At 44.4% G+C, this 7,746-nt stretch overlaps 1 long non-coding RNA gene across 1 annotated transcript; it reads left to right on the top strand.

Moving 5' to 3' along the window:
* Positions 1-1,441: 1,441 nt before the first annotated feature.
* On the top strand, positions 1,442-7,634 carry LOC135980341 (uncharacterized). Its single transcript, XR_010597438.1, has 4 exons — positions 1,442-2,013; positions 2,296-2,361; positions 2,579-2,694; positions 2,832-7,634. It is a non-coding gene; the product is annotated as an uncharacterized LOC135980341 (long non-coding RNA).
* Positions 7,635-7,746: the final 112 nt, after the last annotated feature.

The following is a 7,746-nucleotide window of genomic DNA, read 5'->3' as shown; positions in this document are numbered from 1 at the left end:
CCGATGAGCGAGACGGTCTCTCTTTGTCCACCCCCTCAGAGGTGGAAGGCGATTGAGGCTTGGGGGAGTCACCGGCGGACAAGGCAAACGGAAAAGACGGCGCTCAGGTAAATGAATGATTAAGAAGCGGCAGTCGAGGAGGGGTGGGTAATGGGGTAGGAACCGGGGGTTGCGTATATTAAAAAACAAGCAGTGGGGGTACTTACACAGTTTCTTTTCTGAAAATTTCTCAACAGCTCGACGATGCCTTTCTAGAGGACCCGCAGGCCCTGGACAGCGTTGCATCAAGCAGCGAAGATGAACCGGGCCCACCATGTTTTTGCTCAACGCCGATACAAGTTGTTGAAGAGGACTCTGAGGATGATGGCTAGGAGGAGTTTAGGAGGCGGCTTGGCATAGAACTAACTGAGCCAGTGCCACGTCGGAGCGTAAAAAAGTCATGCGGACTATTGTACGCGTTGCTGTTTATGCTATCCTTAAACACTGCCTTAGGGAAAAGCTTTCTGAAGATTGTGAGGACTGTGTCATAGATGTGCCAGGCCAAAGGCACCATGACTGTGTGACTTGGACTTCAGTGGATATAAACTGCAAGCTCCGGGGCCTGTGTGCTGAGCTGTGTTTGGAAAGCTTATTAAACACTGTTATTGCCATAGGTTCTGCTATGCAATGTCTGTGCCTAACCCAAGAACATTTAGCGCAAGGGGTGACCTTGATAAATGCTGTGCAATTCAGTGCAGACCCTGACCGTGTTCTAAAGAATAGGACCAAACTGGAAGATGCCTGCTTACAGCGTTATATTGACCGTCTAGTCCGCACAAAGAGTTACAGAACCCTGCTTAACAAAAAAACTATTGGTAAGAAATCTAAAAGGATTAAGTTAGAGAATGGTGAGGGGACAAACATGCGATATAAAATTTGGTAGCTGTAAATTTTTGAAAAGGGGGTTTGTGACTATCTGTGTTTTGTTAGAAGGCCTTTGGCCTTTAGGTGAGCTAAAAGGTTTTAATGAAGCAGTTTGGTTTGTTTTCAAGGAGCTGTAAGTTTTTTAAATACAAAAATAAATTGTTAGTGAGAATTAGCTCTTGTGTTTTTGTGTGTGTATAGCAAAAAGCTGAAATGTATGTTGTGGTGGGAGGGGGGAAAAATCCTAAAAATGTGCTTACAATAAAACAAACAAGTCTAGTTCAGACAATAGAGTTAATATGGAGATATACCTATCTCATAGAACTGCCTTTACTAGCAGGACCAAATATTGATTTTGCCCCAGATCCCTAAGTAGCCCTCTCAAGACTTAAACTCACAACCCTGAGCTTAGCAGGCCAATGCTTAAACCACAGAGCTATCCTTAGTCTGTTGAACTAAATGGGTTTAACCACACACACCCCCCTCACTGAATAGCCAGGGTGACTGCAATTACTTACCCTCGTTGCTATAGGGTTACATTTGATGGGAGTTCACCCATAGTAAGGGGTGAGTGGGGGTGGATGGTGAGTTCTGCTTAATATGAAATGAAATTAAACCTCAGGAATTCACAGATGCTATTGGACAGTTTAAATATAACCCCTGGGGTTGGTGGAACGCTATTGGACAGTTTAAATATGGCCCAGGAGTTGGTTGAATGCTATGGGTCATTCTTTCTAGGCAACAACCCCACCCCCCAAACTTTAAGCATGAAAGAAACATGTTTTAAAAAACAACCAACCCCCAAGACATTCATTGATATCTGCAAAGGGCCCCCACTTGGAAATGGGTACTGTTTAATACTGTAAGACAGCCACAAATGTATTTTAACTTAAAGCGGGGGGGAAGCCCTGTTGTGCAGACAAAATGGTTTCACTACCCCAGATCACAAAGGGGAATGCTATGGGAGGGGTGATTAAATTAACCGGTTAGCAACTGTGTTGAAGTCTGTTGGAAACAATGGGCTAAGATGGTATAAAAACCTCAGGTATGCTGGAGCTTGTTCTTTTCAACAGAAAACTTTCTTGGATAGCTGCTGGACTGCAAAAAGAGGTAAGACTTGCTGTTTTTAACTCTGAAACTATATATTCTATAATGCCACTCTTTGCCCAGGCTGTCTTAGTAAATAATGGTGCCTATGTTTATTGCAGTGTGATCTGTTTAGCGTGGAACCAGTAACTTTAAACTGCATTTCACCACCAGGCCAAGGTTAAAACCATTTTAACTATAGTTGTGCTTAATACTGTTGAATTAAAAAAAAAAAAAGTATTCCACAGGCTGTATAGGGATTAGGGTAATACTAACTAACATTTTTGCTTGTTCTTGAACCTGAAGGTCCAAACACACACGAGGGGGAACAGAACAAGCATGTGCCTGCAACACTTGATCCCATAGTGAAAGGTAACTTTATTTATTTATTTTTTTGCAACAGGCTTTTAAATGCATGTGGGTTTTTGAAAAGTGTCTGGCTGCAAACTTGGTTTGGTGTGTTTTATAAAGCTGCTGTTTTGTGTGTGTGTGTGTGTGTGTGTGTGTGTGTGTGTGTGTGTAATATGTATATGTATGTTTACAAGACGGTTTCATGTGTTTTATAATAATGTTGTTGTTTGCTCCACAGTACAGTCAAAACATGAGATCTTTAGACCAGAGGGAAAAGAAGGTGAAAAGAAAAAGGAAAGACAGCTGAAAAGGAAAATTCACCAGCATCAGTCACTGATGGATGGATGAAGCCCGGTAAATATATTTTGCTTATTGGTTTGGTTGTTCTATGAGGTTTTGTATTTTAAGTAAATACAGAGGTGTGGGTGAGAGATGGTAAAGTTCAGTTTTGTAAAATGTTGTTGTTGTTGTTGTTGTTTTCCCCCTCATAGGCCTGGGCAACTCTTCTGACAATGCAGTAGTCAGAGCTACAAGGACATCTCCTCCAGAATTACCAACGAACCAGGAATCTGCTTTGAGACCTTTAACAACGCAAACCAGCATAGGAGTGCAGCTGAAGCACCCGGGCGGTCCAAACTTGAGTCAAACCCAAGGACAAAAGACTCTGGTAAAAAAACAACCATTCCACCACAACTCCAGTTCCTCAGTGGCCACTACCACACCAAGCCCTGAGGAAACTGTGAGCAAAAACACCCACATTCACAAACCCAGAGCACGCACTCTAGGGGTTCTGAATGTGCGCAAACCCGGAGCATGCGCTCTAGGGGCTGCCTTTAAAAAACCAAGGACTAAAAGCTGCTGCGATGCTGAGGTATCGCAATCACACAATCAGCACTCTAGTTCCTCAGCGACCACCACCACACCAAGCCCTGGGGAAATTGTGAGCGAAAATGCCCACATTCACAAACCCGGAGCATGCGCTCTAGGGGTTGTGACTAACAAACCAAGAACTGACAAACCATTCTCCCAAAACCATAAGCTCGTCACAGCTTCCCCATATTCTAGTATTTGGGGAGGGTTTGATGCTTCCCTCAGAAAAGTGATGGAGGCTGTATCCTCGGGTAGTCTAAAAGAACGGGATTCTAGAAAGAAATGGGAAAAATATGATGCTTTGTTCAGAACCATGCTGAAAAACATGAGGGCTGGAAAGGGTGGCTCTGAGCAGGGATGACTAGTCGTGAAAAGGGGCCTGGGTAAAAGGGGCACCCTCCAGGGTACACATCAGCTCATGTGTAAACAAAAGAGGGGACAGTGCTTGGGGGATAAACAGATGGCTGCCAAAAAGTTCCAGGCCTGGGTTGTTGTAAAAATTTTAAAAAGGGCTAAAGAGGTAATGAGGAAAAAAAACAAAAACAAAAAGAGATGCCCCCGACTGGAGGCTCTCAAACTGGCTTGTCTGAAAATGGGGAGGCGGAATCAGACTCTGGTTTAGCAAATTCCCTAGAGGGCTCTCTAGATGGGTCCCGTTCTACTCCCAATGACCCTCATGGAGGCGCCTCAGAGTCTGACTCTCAAATAGCATCTGATGTAGAAGATGCCGCTAATGATCCCGTAGAGGAACCCCCAAGTAACCCCGAAAATGCCGAGGTGTATATGGAGAGAGTTAGAAGTTGGCAATGTGAATTATCCAGATTTGGGGGGTCGGTGTATTGTGAGGAATTTCGTTTTGTCAATCTTGAGCAAATAAATTCAGCTCAGCAGGTTGTTGAAGCCATACAGCGGGGAATACAGTTAGTGCTCGATGACATTAATGGTAGAGTAGGCCCTGATGATTATGTTCAGTTACGTTTAGAGAGCCGTAATTTAACTAACTCTGTTTTCGGTCAAAAGAACTAGGGATGAGCTGTCTGCTGAGGATTTCTTAAATCAGACCTCAAAGCTGCTACAGAGCAATAGAGAGTTGCATATCGATGGGACATTGTGCCTCGTTGTGACAGCTGTAAAAACAGGGGTGGGGGCGCTCGTAGAGTTATTTTTTAATTCTATCCTTAATAGTCAAATTATTCATTAAAAGAGACCGTGTTTAGTAGACCTGACTTACACCGGTACCAATTTGTGTTTTGCGGATGGGCTCTTGGCCGTCATGTCCGTTGGTAAACCTACGGACTTGGAATTTTTAGCGGAGGCGAGAAAGTTACATGAGAAACTGGGGTGGTCAGATCGAAAAAAGGTTATGCTCAGCGACGTAGCAAAGTGTGAACAGCATTTAGGAGTTAACATACAGGTGGTGCTGTATACGGCGAAAGGCGGCTGGGGCTTTTTTAAAACGGGGGGCACAGTGTACCCCGAGACTTATTTTATCCTGTTGCACGATGAGCATTACTATGGGGTTCTGGATGTAAAAAAGTTGTTCAGAGCGAGAAATTGTGAGTTTTGCCACACAGTGTACAGCCATGACCACTCTTGCAGGTATCGTTGCCACCTCTGCTTGAGCGTAACGTGCTCAGACGGCGTGGGCGTGCAGCAGCGGTGTCCTAGCTGTAGACTGTATTGTCGGTCCAAAGAGTGTTTAGACAGACATATTGACTGTGCATCAAAAAACCAAGTTGAATGCCTGTCTAAAACTTTGTGTGAGAAGTGTCAGTCTTGATCGGTGGTGATGTAGACGGTCACCTCTGTTTTATGGACAGCCTTAGAAAGCCCGAATCTTCAGAAAAGTATATCTTTTTTATGATTTCGAATGCACGCAGGAGACCGGGTTGCACACTCCCAATTACATTTTTGCTATGTCCCTAAAGCCAGAAAAATCCTGGGAATTTAAGGGCGATGAGTGTCTTTCTGTGTTTAAGACCTTTATTGGCAAAGAGTTTCGGGACTACACATTCCTAGCACACAATTCTAAAGGTTATGATGCGTACTTCGTTGTTAGACAGTTACTCAAGGAAAAGATGGGCTAGAACTGATCACTCATGGTAGTAAACTAATGTGCGTGGAACATAAGGCCCTGGGCATTTGTTTTATAGACTCTTTAAACTTCTTGCCCATGAAGCTTAGCAAGCTACCGCAGGCGATGGGGGTTTGAAGGGTGCAAAGGGTATTTTCCACACTTGTTTTTAACACGTTCGAAAATCAAAATTACGTGGGGCCTATGCCCGGTATGGAGCACTGTGGTGTAGAAAGCACGATGCCCAGAGAAAAAGCAGAGTTTCTCGACTGGTATCGAGACCATAGCTCTGAGACGTTTGACTTGCAGAAAGAGCTCATATATTACTGTCAGCAGGATGTAAAGATTTTGAGACAGGCCTGTATCCTATACAGAAAAGAGATTATGAAAATGACGGAGAAGGGAGATGTAGTAGAGAAAGAACCTGGTAAATTCACTGAGATAAAACTGTATAGATCCATTCCGGTACATAACACTGGCATGTGTCTGCATGGCTATGTACAGGTTTGTTTTTTGGAGCCTAACACGGTAGCTCTTCTCCCTCCGGACAACTATCACAGGCAGAAAAGAGATATTTAACCCCATCTAGTTAGTGGCTGTTGTATATCTCTCACAAAGAAAATATACAAATATGGCATGCTTTACAGGATGGGGAACTACAGGTAGGGCCCTACTTTTTAGACGGTTATGCCGATGTTGATGGGATACACACAGCCTGTGAGTTTAACGGGTGTTTTTTTCCCACGGCTGTGTCACTTGTTATTGTGAAAAAGCACAAAATCCTATGACGGGAACATCTTTCGGTTTCTTTATTACAAGATGCAGCTCAAGACCGACTATCTGAAACGACTTGGTTTTGTAGTGAGGACTCTTTGGGAGCACGAGTGGGAGGTGATGAAAGAAACAGACAGGGAGCTTGCAGACTTTTTAAACCGAGCCCAGTTACCCCAGCCTCTCGTGCCTAGGATGCTCTTTTTGGGGGAAGGACAAACGCTATCCGCCTATATTACAAGCCTAACCCCGGGGAAGAAATCCACTATTATGATTTTACCAGCCTGTACCCTTTTGTAAACAAAACCAAAGAATACCCTCTCGGACACCCCGATATAGTCTGACACATTTGGACCCCTTGCAAATTATTTTGGAATTGCAAAAGTTAGTGTACCCCCCACAAGGCCTCTTTTTCCTATTGTTACCTGTCAGCGTGGGTGGCAAGCTTATGTTCTCGCTATGCCGAACCTGTGCGGAAACCGAGCAGCGGGAGACATGCACCCATACTGACGAGGACCGGGCCATCCTGGGGACGTGGAGCAAGGTGGAATTGAACGCGGCCATAGCGAAGGGGTACGCGGTGGCTAAGATCTATGAAATCTGGAAATTTTAATGAAAAATCTGAAACTCTTTTCAGAGTACATAAAATTACACCTCCACCAGAAACAAGAGGCTTCAGGGTATCCCAGTTGGTGCACAGACGAGGAGAAACAAAATAAGTACGTTAGCGATTTCTACCAGAAAGAAGGCGTGCATTTACGCCAACACGAGATCAGATCAAACCCTGCCAAACGCCAAATCGCTAAACTGTTTTTAAATTCTCTGTGGGGTAAATTCGTCCAAAGATCCAACCTACCCAACACCAGCATCGTGAGAGACCCTGACGAACTCTTGCAGTACCTGTTCTCCCCCAATTATGAGGTTTCATCCTGCGAGTTTATCGATGATGAAACAGCGTGCATGGCGTGGAAGCACGCAAAAGAACGGTACTCTGTCTCTGGCAATACCAATGTTTTCATAGCCTGTTTCACCCCGCTTAGAATTATACAGCCTCCTAGAAGGTTTGCAAGAGCGGTGCCTGTACCACGACACTGACTCGGTGATATTTGTGAAAAGGGAGGGTGACTGGAATCCCCCTTTGGGGGATTATTTAGGGGACCTCACGAGTCAGATCCCGCCAGATCAACACATCACCAAGTTTGTGTCGGCAGGCCCGAATACCTATGGGTATAAGCTGTTGGGTGGAAAGGCCTGTATGAAAGTCAAAGGTATTACCCTAAATGTAGCAAACTGCGAAAAGATCAACTTCGACAGTTTGAAAGATCTAGTCCTGGACTATTGCACAGGTCTGCTTTGACTTCATTATTGGTAACAAAATGGTGACCGCGCCGAAGCTCCCAACTTCCCCGGGGGCGTAATATATTTTCTTTAACGGAGCCATCGGTGTAGACGTGACTGTTACTGGTACCGTCTTTTACTACCACGAGTATGAAAGGGGACACATTCATATTGACACATTTAAATAAGTTTTATTAATCGCCTGGTTTAACACAACCTTTTACAGCCACCTGTAGAAATGGATGCCATGACTCCTACCATCAGGGAGTCTCAGATGGTTCATTCTTCCATTTTGTCCTTTTCGCCTTGAGATCTGTGTCTCAGACATGAGGAAAAACAGCTGACGCACGATA

Source organism: Chrysemys picta, unplaced genomic scaffold, assembly GCF_011386835.1.
Source record: "Chrysemys picta bellii isolate R12L10 unplaced genomic scaffold, ASM1138683v2 scaf2767, whole genome shotgun sequence".
In the NCBI taxonomy this organism is placed as follows: domain Eukaryota; kingdom Metazoa; phylum Chordata; order Testudines; family Emydidae; genus Chrysemys; species Chrysemys picta.
Note: the sequence above shows the minus strand (reverse complement) of the source record. Positions and strands in the feature narration are given on the sequence as shown.